The sequence below is a fragment of the Phlebotomus papatasi genome, chromosome 3, assembly GCF_024763615.1.
Source record: "Phlebotomus papatasi isolate M1 chromosome 3, Ppap_2.1, whole genome shotgun sequence".
In the NCBI taxonomy this organism is placed as follows: Eukaryota; Metazoa; Arthropoda; class Insecta; order Diptera; family Psychodidae; genus Phlebotomus; species Phlebotomus papatasi.
This window is the reverse complement of record NC_077224.1, coordinates 78,729,199-78,746,447: the sequence shown is the minus strand read 5'-3', so window position 1 is coordinate 78,746,447 and position 17,249 is coordinate 78,729,199. Positions and strand designations below refer to the sequence as shown.

Genomic DNA, 17,249 nt, shown 5'->3' with positions numbered 1-17,249 from the left:
ATTAGCATCACATAATTTTCCCAAAATTATTTCAATGTCCTTGAGATGTTGTCCAATATCTTGAGAAAAAATTATAACGTCGTCAATGTAGACGTAGCACCGGACACCAATATCCTCCCGCAAAACGTCGTCAATCGCACGTTGAAAAATGCTCGGTGCATTCTTCAAACCGAAAGGTAGTCGACAAAACTCGTACTTCCCATTGTTCACTGAGAAAGCAGTCTTTTCACGATCTTCCTCCTTCATCATTATCTGGTGAAATCCAGATTTTAAATCGATCGTCGAAAAATATTTTGCTTCTCCTAAACTTGAGAGGATCACGGAAATATCCGGAATTGGATACTTATCGGAAATGGTGTGGGAGTTGAGCTTCTTAAAGTCAATGACCAGACGATGCTTCTTTTCTCCGTTCTCATCTTGTCCTTTTTTATCGACTACCCAGATTGGGCTGTTGTACGGAGAACGAGAAGGTCGAATTATCCCGTCACGCAATAAGTGGGATATCTCAGAATTTACGAAGTCAGTGACCCCGAATGGGTAAGGATACGATTTAGAAAAAACTGGTTGATCAGTATTAGTACGAATCGTCGCGACTATATTTGTGTTGAAAGGTAGGGCTGAATCTGGGTCAGCAAAAACGCTTCTGAGTCGGGTTATCATCGAGCGGAAAGATTTCGAAATGGACTCAGGGATAGAAGAAAAATCAATTTTGATTGAGTTGACCGATTTACAGTAAAGAAATTTTAGCTCTTCGTGGCCCTCATGGCCATAATAAAGATACCCTCTCTTGACATCAATGATTGCTCCTACCTTTTTTAGGAAATCATAACCAATAATGGCGTCAAAACTAGTTAGATCGGGTAAAATGAAAAACGTTTCGACATGTCCAAAAAGCTCTATCTTCGTCTTATGGGTGATCTCCGTCTCACCATTAACTGTTTTAATTGTAAACGGTTCGTTTACCCTGTGAATTCCTTTTAGCAAATCAAAATCCCTGATATAATTTTTTGAAGAGCCCGTATCTACGAGAATTTTAAGGGTCATCATATCTTCAAGCTTCTTCTCTATAAAGGGAAGAAGCGACTTTACCCTAAAAAATTAACATCGTCCTCATAGTCAACTTGTTCCTGGATGTCATCTAACTGATCCTCAGTTTGATCAATATATTCCTCAGCATCCCAATCCTCAGACTGAAGTTCTTCAGTCTCATCGGTCTGAAAATTGTTGATTCTTTGGTGTTTTCGGGGATCATCGCGAACCGAAATAGTTGACTCTAGAGGCCGTTTGAAGTGAACTCTAAGACCTTGTTGGTTTAAGTTAGGTCTCGAGGGGCCTGGGGCAGGCGTATTGTTCTGGGATTCACGTGGGATAGGTCTGCTTGCGGATAAATTTTGACGATTAAAGTATGAAGGATTTCGAGGAAATAACTGTGGCCGGAAAACAGGGGGTTCGTTAGTAGACAAATTAGGTCTATTTAAACGAAAACGACTTGTGGATGGATCAACTTCCATAGGAACATCCCTTGGTTGAGCTCCTAATGATTGCTGCGAAGAAATCCTACGATATTGGGGCAAATTATGAGCTTGTGGCTTAATGGACTGTAAACCCATTAGACGATTAGCGAAAATATTTGCAAAATCATATCGCCGTTGATTCATGTTAAGTTCCTGGGCTAAGGCCAAGGCTGATGGAAGATCATCAGGTTTGCTAGAAAACAAAATATCTCCAACAGGTTTATTCAAACCCGAGATAAAAACGCGGAGAGCGTCAGAACGGTATTTATCGTTGAGCAATTTTATCATTTCAGAATTGCCGGAATACTGCATTGTCACCTTATTAGTGAGCAAATTAAGATGTCGCTCAATAAGATCATAGTACTCCTCGACAGACGTTCGCCCTTGTCGGAGGATACTCATTTCCTGTTCAAGAACATGAAGTGACCTCTTATCTGAATAAGTATGATCCAGTCTCGCGATAATTGCTTCAAAATTTAGTACGGTGTTATGGGATGCCAGGATAGTATCCGCGTTTCCGACAATTTTATTACGGATAATTGCGACAGCCTGATAATATTTCGAGGTATCCACATAAGGTTGGTACACTTTAATTGCGGTGTGGGCGGCTTGTCGCCATGATGGATACTTCAATAGAGTTCCATCAAATTCCGGTAAAGATTTGACAAGATCTAATCCTTCGGGGCATGCAGTAGTAGAAGTAATGTCAATGGGCTGGTACGAAATAATCTCGTGTTGACATGTCAGGGCATTTATTTTCACAGTTAAAGCCTCAATTTCGGCTTGAAGTTCGGACCTTAGCCGATTGGCCAATGTCTCCTGATTTACCTTAAAGGTAGTTGAAATTATGGCACGTAGTGTACCCTCATCTACTCCGGTAGTCATGATTATTTTCCTTTATTAAAAAGGTTCGGAAATTAATAAAAAAGAAAATTAAAATTAAAATAGCCCAAAGGAAAATCTCAGAATCTCTCTCCTATTTCAAAAAAAATCAAATTTAAATTTATAACCTTGAAATTTATTTAAAAACGTAAAATTAAATAAAAATATTTCATAAAAAGAAATGGGAGTCCACCCGAAAGTCACAATTAAATCGAAAAAGCAAAAAATTAAATAAATCAAAAGGAAACGATAAAAAAAATCAATGGCCCACTCACAATAAGATTGCTACTATCAACTTCGGCATTTTAATTTTAAACTCCCTGCGCACTCTGTTGATCCTCGCAGATGTCGTTGACCTCAATTGTTGTCGGCAAAAATTTACTCGAACCCTCAATTCAATTTTGAAAATTTTTCCTTTCCGGTGCACTTCACCTTCAGTTCTTACAGTTCTAATAGTTTTTCCCTTTTTTCCTAACACTATCTTCGCTTTCACTATCCCTTGCTTTATTTTGTCCGAAAAATTTTTTCACTATTTATTCTTTATAATTTTCTTCACTTTTTCCACTGTCTAAGTCTTTTCTGCTATTTCCACTCTTAAAGTTTGCTTCACTTCATACGAAGTTTTTTCCTCTGTTTAATCTTTGTAATTTTTCTCACCTTTTTCCACTGTCTAATTTTTGTTTTTGCTATTTTCCACTCTTTTTTTTTTCACTGTCTTATTATTTTTTTTGCTATTTTTCACTCTTTTTCACTGTCTTATTCTTCCCTGCAATTTTCCAACTTCAAAATTTTCACTTTTTTGTTTTTTTTAATTAACTTTCAAGAAATTTTCACAAAGTTTATAGAATTAGTAGTGAATTTTATCACAACTACCACAAGTTTTCCACTAGTACGGTGGATTTCACGATGGGACTCTATAGTGATTTTACTCACTGTCCCTGCTCGGGCGCCAATTAAAAAGACTTGTTGTTTCTTTGGACACTCGACGAAGAGTGATTTATTTATTCAAATCAATCTCAGCCCTAGGGCAGAATTCTTTATTTTTCCCACATCCGCTGCTTGGCGTCACATTCGCACGGGCGAGGGTTTCTGCTGATCAAGCGTCTGCAGAATGCACGCTTTATCAGAAGAAACCCTATATCCGTGCGATGCAAGACCAATGCAGGGATGTGGGTTGGCGCAAGATTGCGCGCGTTGCTAACTTGTATGTGGTAAATTTAATTTTCACGCAAATAATACTTTCTTAATTTGTTTTAGCAGATTAAAAGAGCCCAATTTCTGCTTCTAATGGGAATTTTTGAAAAGTTCAAATGAGATTGTAACATCTTTCTTTTATAAACATAATATCATGCATTAATCTATGTCACAATTTTATTATTTATTTCCTCGTGCTTCAGCTAAATCAAAAATTCATTTCTATTTATAAATTTTAATAAAAAACGGTTGTGTTTGGGCCGGCTCTGAATTATACTATTATGCCCTGTAATTATATAATTTAGATAACCATCAGGACGGTTTTCATTTTTATTTAGGTATTTTGGTATAAGACTCTTGATATAGAGGAGATTTGAGTTGTGGTAAACAACTTTTCCAGTAAAATATACAATTTGGTGTTCAAGTAGAAGCTCAAAGTTTGCACGGTATCCGAATTAACCTATTGATCTCAATTCTACACTATCTACTCGAGATTTGTATCCTATGTACTGTATGGTGTCACAAATAATGCAAGTGCATGCATTTTGGCTTCTGGTCATCACGTCACCAAACACAATCCATATAGAGAAGGATTTTCATGTGAGCACCGCAAATGCGAATCTTCCTGGCAAATTTTCACTCTTCCCCCAAAATCACTAATATTTCAGCCCTCATTCACTTGTGTACAATGTGGCTCCATTCAAATGGGGGGGATAATTCCAGTAGTATTGCCAGATGCACACTAACCGAACATACGGGTTTAGACTACATGCTTTCCTGCCTCACACTGGGTAGTAGTTCTATGATGTGCAGACCTGTGAGAAAAAGGACGGGTTGGCTTGATGATGGGATGTAATTATTATGAGACATGTAAACATTTATTACTATTCCCTCTTGGTTGCCCCGCTTGTCCCCAAAATGATGCAAATGGACTAGAGGGGCAAGGGTGGATTTGTAATGAGAAATCCTATAAAATGACGGTATTTCCACCCAATGGACAAATATTGAAGGGGTTGGAATAAATTTTCGGTTCACCATCAATCCCAATCAAATAAAACTACTATGTAAATTCGACTGCAATTGCGGTCAATTCCTTCATAAACTATGTACTAATAGGCGGCAATTTGCTTCCCCACTGTTACAGATTATGGCAATGATTCATTAAACATTTACGTGGTGAGCAAATTTCATTTTATACCATGACTAGGGCCATTACAGTTAAATATTTATTGGAGTGCACAACTTTTGCAATAGAGCTCTCTCTAAGGGGTAGTCAACATTCTCAAAATTAGTTTATTAATAAACTGCTTTCCACGGGAAATTCGTAAAATTTTTGAACGCTCATAATAGTTTACCTGGGATATTAAGTCAAGAGGAAATGTTAAATATTTGAATGTGATCTCAACTATTTATAATGAGTACATACGATGATTTTAATTACAAATTTTCAATTTATTTGCAACAGATGAGGCAATATTATTATATTTATTTTGCGGTCTGAACTTATTCTCTTTACCCCAATACGGTCCCAAAATTAAATGAAGTAGTTCCATGGGAATTTAGGATTGAAAAATAAATTACAGGTTTTATCAGCAATTTTGCGAAAATGCTTCAAACTTGTTAGAGACTTAAAAACTCTTCATACGAACATTTTAATCAAGTAATTCATTAGATTTTCCGGTTATTTTATTCTTTGATAAAAACCCTTTACGAAATTAATTAATGTGTGTAACGTAAGTGGAAGAAATGTTGAATTTTTTTTTACAAATTTTCAGAAAATCATTTTCTAACCGTCAATTACTTAATAAACTTTATATAATAAATTATTTTATAAATTAAATTAATTTTATTTTGAAACATATTTTTAAGAAATACGACAATTGGTGATGCAAACGACAATGCGTAGTTTACAGAAAATCTACTGATGAGTTTAGAAAAAAGAATTAATTCCAGGTAAAATTGTACGTACATATAAATTCGTTAATTAATATTAATTACGAGAAAATATTATATGAAAATTCGTTTTAAAATTTTTCATTTATAACTTTTTGTAATAAAAATATTTCCATGTCATTTGTTAGAAAATCTGGTAAAATTGTTCACAAAATTGAATGTGACAAGAAGGTTAAAAATACAGATTTGTTTTAAGGGTTCATTTAATTTGTTTAAAGCTCACTTTTACTAGATTCGTTTTTATTGTCTATTATATAAATGAATACTCAAATTTTGAATTTTACTTTCAAAATATTTTTCAAAGTATTTTCAAAAAGTGGAACATGTGAAAGAATTCTTATTTATTCAAAAATATGTATATTACATCACATAAACATTGATCTGTAGACAAGGATAAACACGAGTATGAAGGCTCATTGACAAATCGAAAATTTCAAAGCTTTTTTAAAATTTTTTTTTATTAGGGGTCCATCTGGAAGATAATTGCCCCGTTCAAAGTTATACAACATAAAAAGTGAAAAAAGTAAAAAGACTGACACTTAAAATGAGGTCAAGTTTTTTTTTAAAGGAATATCCCAAGAAGCAAAATAGCTGCCTTATAGAACCAAGTATTAAACAAGTCTTTTAGTGCACTCTTAAAAGTCTTAAAGTGAGAATTTTCTGTTGAAATTTCTATAGAAGTTCTTAAGATTCTTAAGAGTGCGCCACTTTACTTATAGTAGTCTCAGTGATGGAACCAAGAGTGTTATAAGCAAATAAAAAGATTTTTGGTTCTATAGTGCCTTACTCAAGGAATTCTACAAGACTATATTAAGAAAAAAAATGCTTCTTGGGATCATTGTTTACCAACATGCTTTCCAAAATTTGTGCATTATGACCAGCGCACAATAACTTTTGTTTGTAAACATGTTTTCAAAATTTCCTATGAGAATGAGCGAGATGACTAGATTTAGATCTCATTCACTCTCATTGAAATGTCAAAAACATGTTTACTAAACAAAAGTTATTGTGCGTTGGGCATTAGACTATGTACTGAGAAAAATTGTTTTGTTACATTTTGCCCCTTTTCAATTTATTGAAATATGGCACACATACTTCGGCTTTAACTGCCAGATTTTTTGATCAATTACACAATGGATTACTTATAACTACCGTAGATACCGTACTGGTTGATTATTCCTTAGTATGACATCCTTGATGAAATCCTGGATAATCTCCATATAACTTGATTTCATGCAAAACCTTTTGATTCAATTTTCGCTTCTGTCGCTATACTTTCTTCTTACCTTCTCTTTTTTTCACTTTTTTATATAACTTTATCGAAGATAACTTCATGTAGAATAATTTTGATAAGAATTAAAACTTGCAGTTTATCCAAAATCCCAAAAGTGCTTTGCTGCAACAAGTTTAGCTTTCAAATTTTTTTTGATCAATTTTAAGCTAGTCCAATCCTGTTCTTCTAAAACGTTTTAATTTAAATGGTTTTTCTAACTTCCGTGAACTAAAACGTTTTTAGAATGATATTTATAAAAAAATATCGGCTTTTGATAATAATTTATGATAATTCAATTTAGGTGTATTCAACTCTGCAGGAAATTAATGGCCTTTGTCCTTTTCTGAGCACTCACTTGATCGAATAAGTCACGGAGTACATTGATATGTTTATTTATCGGAAATGACATGCACATGGATAGTAAAAAGCCAAAAAATTTTATACGGTCACGTCAGCTGCTCAAATAGTGGAGTCTTGATCAGAGAGGAAGTGAAATTTATCAATAAACTTCGTCCCCAAAATTCGTTTTAGTTGCACTCTCAGAAATTGACGAAAAGCCACAGGAGAGTAATTTGTCATGTTTCTTGTATTGAAGTCGACATCTATCCAATTTGCCTTAATTCGATATTTCACAGGGTGGTCACTCAATCAATGAATTGGTTTTTGATGGACTGACTTGGGCTATAAACTCGGAAAATTCAGTGGTTTTAGAATTTGCGCAAATTTTCAATTCAAATGAAATACAATTAAATGCAATCAAATAGGAAAGTTTTCTTTTTATGTGGAAAATAGTTGTGAGATTTTCCTTTCTCCATCTGCTCAACAAACTTTCAATCCTATCATCAAACCCCATCATTGCTTGAATACATAAAAGCAAACTGCTATAGAGAATTAGAAAATGCAATGGTATGGGAAGCGGGTTTTAATGCCTTAGTTTGGTATGTGAGTTGAAATCAGATTTCTGAATTGTTTAGAAAACTATTGTCGACCATCTATTCTGATGATACTCCATAAGGATTCACTCTTCATTATTGTTGCACTAAGGAAAATAAGATAGAAAGAACGGATCTTAGAATATACGGGAGAATGAGGTAGTTTTCACACATGTTAAACTTTCGTATACTTTTGAGATAATTTCTTAATAAGATAATTTGGGAATTATGCTGCATATTTTCAGACAGCATATATAGTGTTGAAAAAATAGCTGCATGAAACTACCCCATCCTCTCCTAACAATTTTGCTGAATACTCGAACTTATTTCTACAAAACAATGAAAGTTGTTTTAAAGTTTGAATTAGATTTTTTTCAATTTTATCTTTTTAAAAGTGGTTTTTAGAGTTTTTAGAAAATACTTTCAATAAGTCGACTCAAGATTTGTTAAAATAACTTTTTTGAATGACGAAAAAATCGTTTTAATATCACTTTACTTAAGCATAAAGTAAGTGAAGCGTGTATCGACCATGAAGGTTAGATCGTCACCCCAAAATAAAATCATTTATTAAAAATTATTCGTTGTGTTTTTTTTTTCCTATTTTGGCAAGATGTATTTCATTAGTATAGTTAAAACCAGACATTTCGTAAAACAAAATTTATAAAAATCAACGAATAATTAAAAAAAAAATCATTTTATTTTGGGGTGACGATCTTACCTTCATGATCGAAGCTTCATTTAGCTAGGACGGTTTGAGATTTAGATGGTACCTTTTTAGCAGAAATATTTCAGTCAATAAAAAATACGACTTTCCCTTATTCTGTAAACTCTTCGAATGTGATTTTTACTAAACATTTTTTAGAACGCTTCATATGTTCTTCTTTATTAACTTTATTAAGAATCATTGGCCTGATGGCCTTAATTGGGAGGAATGAGAATCCTTTAATGATTTAATTTTAAATTGCATTTGAATTCCTTAAATATGGGCTTTTTATTAGAATCGAATCTAAAACCTTTGTTTAAAAAAAAACCAGCGCTTCATTCATTTGGCCATAAAATCTAACTATTATTTGGTAAATCTGTCTATTTTGCGATAATTGTTACTGTATAGAATTTCCATTGATTGGAGATCTCTTATTTTTAAGAGACAAAAGACGGTTGGATTTTGAATATGCATGGAGGGAGAGAGAAGGAGGAAAAAGTGGTGAATAAGATCAGCTGGAAAAAAAGTAGGGGAAGAGCGGGAACCAGTCTGGGAGTTACGTAAGACTTGATTTTGCAAAGAGACGTGAGGTTGAAGTTATTAGTTTATTTAGTGAATTATTATCAAAAATATTAACTTTAAAATACAGAAAAACGACAGTGACGTAGAGTTAAACTGTGTTCAGTCTAATAGTGGAGAAGTTGGTGTAAATAAATAATTGGTGAAGGTGATAATTGTGTTTTTCTGCTGTGGTGCACTTGGTGAAGGGCATTAGGCGGTCATCGAGGAAAATTCTTCTGGAAAAGCCAGCCACCTACGTTCCGGATCACTTGAATACATTTAATAAAGGAATATATATTTCCAGGTAAACTAGGCAGGAAGAAGAGGGTATTAAATATCACAGAATCCTATCACAGAGAAATTATTGTTTACCACAGGTAATTCTCCACAGTTACCACTTCATAGTTTAGTTCTAAGTACATTACTTGTCAAAAATTCCTACACTGAGAGAAATCCGAAAAAGTTAAAATAACATTCCAGAAATGTTTATTTTACCCTGCAGTATTGATCCGAAATCGGTGTAAATATTACGCTTTTTAGGTGTATTAGGGGTTAAAGTTATCCTTTTCCATGTTAATTTTACCCTTAAAAATGTGTGAATTTAACATTGAAAAATGTTGATATATTTTGACACCTAAAAAGTGTTAAATTTCTGAGGAAAAAAGTTAATAGCACCCCCGTTTTTTTCTCACAATCAGTGTAGGGAAAAGTCGTCTGCCTTCAAACGAAAAATGGAGTTCCAAATTTAAGATTTTTTTCTGAAGAATCCACAAAATGGATTTTATTTTCTACTACACCAAAAAATTCTCTTGTTCATTCGGCGTATATGATTACCTCATTTAGCACTCGCAAGTCCTCAGTTTTTCCTTCTGAGGAAATTAAAAAAAGTGATGTCGATTTGTATGAAAGCAGCTGGCATAGTCTGCCTTTAAACGCGATGCAGCTGCCTTTAAATGTTTTTTTCACTGAGAATATTGAATCAATAAAACTAAATGGGCTATAAATGAATAGGTTGAAGCCTAACGCACTCATTAAAATCATCACTGCAGTCAAAAGACATTAAACAATAACTTTTCTTCACATTTTTCTGAAGCACTGTTTTGCACTTGAAAATTTGGAAGGAAAAGCCATTGAAGTTGAAAATTGTCAACTTGAAACATCCCGGCCGGAGCAAGATAGCAGGTTATAGGTATTTGTATGACGTTCGTCAGAGAAAAGTAGGAGTTCGATTTCACATGTTTTGATGTATGGAAAGATAGGATTTAAAGGCACACGACATTAGCATTTAAAGGCTGCTGCAGGGTGATATTTGCAAATTTTTGCCACCCAAAAAAATTGTGTAATCTGAACCAAAATGTATTAACAGAAATATTAAGCCTGATTAACCTTCTATGTGTCACAATGGAAGATTTATTTGTAAAATGATTTTTACTATGAAAAATCACATGATTTGTGGAACATCAAAATTACAGTTTAGAGCTCATTTTCATTTTTTTTTGATCTAGCATCTAGAAAATAGGAGCTAGGCTCTCCATTTTTTGATGATTTGTGAGGATGATGGATATCTACCTAATAGTTAATAGAATATAATTTATGCTTTTGAGAACAACGAAAAAATCGCAACATTTAAAGGCTGCTGCATTTAAAGGCAGACGACTTTCCCCTACCTAATTTTTCTCAGTATTTTCTTTGATGATACGTATTAACGATTTTTATCTTATTCTCTGACAGAATTTAAAAGTTTTCTGAAAGTTTTCCTTTTGGGGGATTTTAAAGGAGAAGTGATTTTAAAATGGTTTTCATTGTATTTTGAAACTTACATCTAGTTCATTATTTTGCAAGTTCTCTAAAAGTATGCTTAAATTTTCGAACTATGCGCGGAATGGACTCTTTAGCTGATTCCTAAGAAAATGCAGTTGAGGAATGGAAGTCTCATTGAGTGGAATTAATTATCCAGAAACGCATCTGGTGGAACTATTATCATCTCGTTGGTTGTGAATGTGGAAAGTGTTGAAGAATATGACGATAAAAATAATTAGACTTTGAAGGGTGTGGACTAAATGTGGAAGACTGAGATAATACTCATCTCTACACACCCTCGCATGAATATTTTCTGACCCATTTTGATGTGTTATAATTTATTACTTCCTCGAGAGAATCTATTCTCTTTTCCTATTCATCACATCGATAGAAATTAATGATGTTCCCGGAGGAGAGACTAGCATGAAAATGTTAAAATATGTTCCATTGATGAATCTATTGAAGGGTCTCATCGGGAGTTTTTTGGATAGAGAACGACCAGGAAAAAAGAGTGAATATTCTATTTTCTAAATTATCTAATTTACCTTATTCATTCAGCAATTCAGTGGCTTAACATATTTTTTTTTGTTCCCTATAGTGTTTGTCTGTCCAATGTCTAACCAGGGAGTGTCTGTCATTGGCTCCTACTGAGCCTCACCATTTGAGAGGGCCTTCCGTAGAAGCACGTCACACCTGTCTTTCCTGGCCTTTGCAGAATAGCACCGGAGGGGTTGGACATGACACACACTTTGCCCTCGTCCATCGCATATTTTCCCCATTGACCCAGAATTTATCTGATAAATCCCGATAGTTTGGAAAATTAGATAATCTTCTCCCTTTTAGGGTTATTAAAAAGTCTTGTTTCTGTAATTTATTGTAGTGCAAATTGCCATCATTTGTGGTTTAATGGGCCAAAGAAGGGGCTATATTACATAGATATCATCACAGAAATATTTAGGAAACAATAATAAATAATTTTCTAGTTAGATTAACTTATCCGATAAGAAAAGAACGTTTATGTTTTTGGTTTTAATCGTATATCAGTAATATTGTCTGAATAAAGCACAATCCCAAATCAAAATTTCGAATTGGGAAAACTCTTTTGATCAAATCAGATGCAGTAATTATTATTTCTAACTCTAACTGCAAAAATGTTATTATTAATAAAGACAATAATAAATTTGTTTGCTCTCAATTAACGTTAAGGGCAAGGTTAAGGGTAATATTGCGAAGCTCGTCAAATTCTTAGCATCAATATTTCACCAATAAATTTTTTACCACAATTCTTAGAAAAAATCACATTAATAGTTTCTACTGTATGTTTAAATTAAAATTAAAAAGGAAAATAAAAGAAATAGGGTAACAGGAACACTTATTGGCTTTTAAAAATTGACAGGAGCACTTTAAGAACTCGTGTCAGGAAGACCTATTGAAGGTAGATTGCCTGTATTACAGAAAAAATCATATTACTTACATATTATTACAGGGTGCGCCAATTGAAGTGAAAGCAAATTTAGGTTCTTTAAACTTCCATACTATTGGTCACACTGTCCTCATATTTTGCGTAATTTTGTAGTTCATTTTATTAGCTACAAGACCACGAAATCATTTGCTAAAATTTATAACGTAAACTTTTTTATCTGAATTGATACTCCAATATAATAGCATGACGGCTCTATATTTGATCATAATGCCGTAATTGGCTATCATTAGAGACCCTCAATAGTTAATGTGACTATTTTTTTTACGTTTCGAAACACAACTCGATGCATGAATAGTGGCAGTGTTGAGAAATGCTCTGGCGATGCATCCAAAGAAAACAACACCGGCAACAGACGCGATCTTTAAAGTGAAGAAGCGAAATGAATGAAATTCGCGTCATAGCTGTAAGCATATGATCCGTGATATGCACATGTCGCGAGCAAGCATGAGATGAAGGTTAGAAAATAACCTCTATGACAAGCCCTAACAATTCCAAAAAGGACATAATCCTACCGATGCTCTAAAAGTTATGCTCGATAGAGCGAAGGAGTTGTTTCGATTGGTCCTTAATGGCCATACGGGCTTGAGATCTAAGACTTAGCCATATGGTTTAACTGCTCTAATTTCTTAGAAATCACGATTTTTTTTCGAAAAATTTAATTGCGGACTGGATTATACAAGATAAGTGACCTATTAGGCTCCCAAAAAGAAGTAAAATTGTACGCTATTCAAAATTTTGAAACTTTCGTAAACTGGGGTAAACCTTGTAAGCCCTGTTGAAACTCACCTAAATAAAATTAAAAACTTATACAGGGAAAGTGGAGAACTGGAGGTTGCCACCTTTATTTTAACTTCCGGAGAGTGAACTGTCCACGATTACTCGGAGATCACTTTTTTCAACAAATCTTCACGTTTCAGACGATTTCTGAGAAATATCGTCACGCTGTTTGTTCGTCTGTCTAGCTCTAGAGGCCAAACGGTGACAGATGGTGACTTGGAACCTTAAGGGGACCCCCCATAAGTCGATCCAAGGATCGTTAACATCTCACTTATTTTCCTCCAACCCCTCCCCTTACCCTTCAAGACCATGTTTTTTTGGAATTGTTCGAAAACGCGTCGTGCGATTTTTTTCGTTTTTCGATATGCTTTAGAGATTATCCTGGCATATACGATCTATGATTCAGGGTTTCTGCCGTTTACCTGATGAGATCGGTCGTGGTAAGTCGGCGGCAGACGCAATCAAGCATTAATTGAGGAGAAATATATAAATTGAATTGAATTATCCAGGCGGACATTTCGCCACTAGACGAAAATACCTTTGAATCATTCCTAATAGCGTTTTTTTCAAGGTCATGTTTGGGCTCGTTGGAAGGGTGTTGGAATTTCCGACAATACTGAACCAGTTCCAATTGGTTTTGAATCGGTAATGAAGCGGTTTATAACCGATAAATCATTTTTATACGAAATTCAATTAAATTACTCCTGAGGTGTATTTTGGGAAATATTTTGAGTGATTTATAAATCGGTTCAAATTGGTTGTGAACCGGTAATGAACCGGTTATTTACCGATAAATAATTTTTTCGAATATAATTTTTATTACTCTTCAAACTATTTGTGGAACTATGTGGAATGTATTGATTGATTTATGAGTCGATTCAAATCGATTGATTACCGGTAAACGGTAAATGATGCAAAAGTACTTTTGAGGTATAGCATCTAAGTCACGAGTTCGAGCATTTCGCAAAGTCTGGGATGCTTTGCTACCCCTTTTTTAAGAAAATATGTACAATTCAGGATTTTCAAAATGCAAAATATATTAACCAGACACCCTAATTTATTTTAAAAGCAAACAAAAGCATGCAATTACGTGTGCCCTGTTACAGTAAGGGATAATTTACGCTTAATGAAAGCTTTAATTTTAAAGCGTATTTCAGACCTAAGCCTATTAACCAAGCGCCTGGCAAGTTGGCCTGTTTATATGGAGCTATTTGAAGCCAATTCCTAAATTGACCTCGGACTCAGCTCACAGTGCTCCAAGGAAAAGATTTATTTAAACAAACATTTAGTATATTTATCCCTCCATACGGAAAGGTATCTTATAATACGGAAAAACTTCTCACTTTTTAAATATTTAGCATAACGATCACGAGTGCAGAAAAATTCCCATACGTATTTGTACGTGAAAATAAGAAATTGGCTTCAACTTTGAAGGCTACTCGCCGGGGACTAGCTATTAACCATTTGGCTTAATTTCTCTAATTTCTTATCAGGCATGAGTTTTTGAAAATTGTTGTTTAGGATTGGATATTAAAGGCAAATGATTCATTAGATTCTGAAAAATCAATAAAATGATTGTTCTGTAATTAGATTTTTGAGACCTTCAGGAACTGGGCTAAACCTTCAGTCTGAGGCCGGCATTAAATGAAAATGATTGTGTTTTCAGTTGTTCTAAATAATCTACTCCGCAGGCGCCCAAGCCCCTCTCTCTTGAGTTTCTTGAGTTTTCTGTGGGATTCCAGAGTTCCTTTAGGGTTTATTGCTTTCTCAGTGCTCTCTCAATGGGTTCCTTCCTAGGTTTCCCAAGCATTCTAAATGAGTTTCCTGATTAAACTAGTCCCACTTCTAGCATATGAGCTCTCCTTGTTATGTGATAAATGTCCTAAACAACATATAAATGTACAAGATATGTTACAATAAATACTTCGATATAGCTAGTGCACTACTAAAAACCCAATGAAAATTTCTTATAGCAACAACTGTATTATCTCGGTTGTAAATGATATCATTTATTTCTAAATAATTCATTTTTGAAATTTTTTCGACGCACTTCTGGCATTTAGCCCGCCTTGACCGTAAATCATAGTCTTGGTTTTTATCATGGATCTTTATGACACGGGAAAATTCGCACTTGAAAATTAACCTTTGGAAACTATGCCGACATTCTCCTACTAATTTGGAAAATCATTTGAGAAAAAAAGGTATTTCTTCTAGAGTTCTTAAATCAATCTTATTGAACTTTCCGTGAATATTTTTAGTAAAATTCCTCCGCCATCCTCTGATGTATAGCAGCTAAAACAAATAAACATAATTGTTTTTCTTTTGGCTGTACTCAAGTGCATAGTCTAATTTTGAGCACAATGCAATGCCTGGAATTGACTCAATTTGCTTTTATAAATATTTCTCTTGAGAGTGAGAAATTCATTGAGTGCTTCACACTTCTATATAAATTGATACAAGGGACTTAACAAATCACTTTGCTGAACCAAGTAAATACAGCTGTTACACGATTTGCCTCCATCTGCGACCTCCGGCATGGAATGCCAAACAAAAGGTCGCAATGGTCACAAGTACGAGATGCACAGTGATCCTGAAAGAATTGGGAGTTTTGTGGGATGGAAAGGTGAAATGGGGCAAAAGGTGGAAATTTCCATTTGGGGAAAAGTATAGTCAGTGAAGTCAATTTATTTGCAAATGTGTTTACAATTATTGGTGTACTCAGTACAATTGCGAATGGTGCCTTGTTCTACTTTTGGCGCACTAAATCCATTATCGATCCCTGGTTTAAGTGATGGCGGGCAAGAGGAAAGTATATGCTCGTGTGAGGCACGTGGCGCACGTCGGGTTTGCCCTGGAAGAAGATGGGAATGTATGCTTGGGTTTGGGGTGATGGAAGCGGCAGTCAAGGCAGCTGGCAATATCACCTGGAGCGTTCGGTTTCAATTTGTTCTCAACAGAATGACATGAAAAGCGATTAAAGGTGAGGGCGTTTATCGATACCAATTTGAATTTCTCTATTTGCTACATAACTATCCCTGGGATTCACGGTGTAATCTCTTCTCTGTTTGCACAATTTCCCGGCCTCAATCGACATATTCAAATTTATTGTGTAAATATTTATTGTGTGAGCCTCAGGGATGTGCACATGTAGAAAAAAAAGTGGCGCATAGACAAAAAAAAAACATTTTGGACAACTAGAACATAAAGAAATACGATACTTCGACGCCTAGAACACTGATACGAGAAATTTTCATCTCGAATTCCCCATTCTATTTGACTTCCTGAAATTTACCTTTCGAATTTTCTCGCATTTTCTCAACCTTTTTGCAACTTATCCCCATTTTCTCTTCCTCAACTTTTGTAATTGTTCCGCAATGGGGTACATTTGGATTGCAAATGTGCAGGGAAAAAGGAATGAACAAGTGGATAGCAATTCATGGAATGCCCGAAGTTTTGTGTATAATGCCTTGCCTTAAAAATTGGATTTGCAACAAATTTTTGGATGAATGAACTTTTCGGATTGAAAGATTTAATTGTTTACTGTAGAAATTTGGTCCTTTAAATATTATTGAGATGTCACTTAAGGTAAAGTACCCTCTAATCGGCCGGTTTCTCAACTCGGCCAGTTGAATTATTTAACCAATTTATTAACGTTTTATAGTCAACTTCTATGAAATTTTCACTGATTTACGTTATATATAATATAATACACTTTATAATGTTAAATCGGTATGACCATATTATAACAAATCTAAGTAAATTGAATAAATAGTCGCACTGGCCGAGTTGAGAAACCGGCCGACTATAGGGTACTTTACCTTAAATGATTTCGGTTTTGAGCTGGATATACGTCATACCCTCAATAATACGTCATTTTACCTAAAATAAAACAATAAAACGCTATACTGAACTGCTTATGTCAGTCTTTTGAAAATTTTTCGACTAATAACCAATCACGAAATAATCCTGGTACAGTATCCTGTAGAGGAACCAGACTTTCTTAGGGCTGTCAGCTTTAAACCCTTTGGAGTTAAGTGCAGTAAAGCTTACTAAACATTTTCTATTTGCAATATTGTTTGCTTTAAATTGGATTCGAACTCATAACACTTGCAACTTAATCAAACGCTCTTCTATTTAACTAATAAGTTGTCTTTGAATGTAAATTTAGAGCACTTCC

The 17,249-nt window shown here is 34.4% G+C and overlaps 1 protein-coding gene across 2 annotated transcripts in view; it reads left to right on the top strand.

Annotated features, from left to right (window-relative positions):
* The window catches only part of LOC129805900 (uncharacterized), a 285,445-nt gene that overhangs the window by 100,935 nt on the left and 167,261 nt on the right, over positions 1-17,249 (top strand). The window contains exon 1 of one of the 2 annotated variants that reach the window (XM_055854141.1): positions 9,048-9,316. The exons of the other annotated variant lie outside the window; for it this stretch is intronic. The gene's annotated coding sequence lies outside the window, so the exon portion shown is untranslated. Of the gene's footprint in view, positions 1-9,047; positions 9,317-17,249 lie in introns of those variants that run through there. 2 annotated transcript variants of the gene reach the window in all.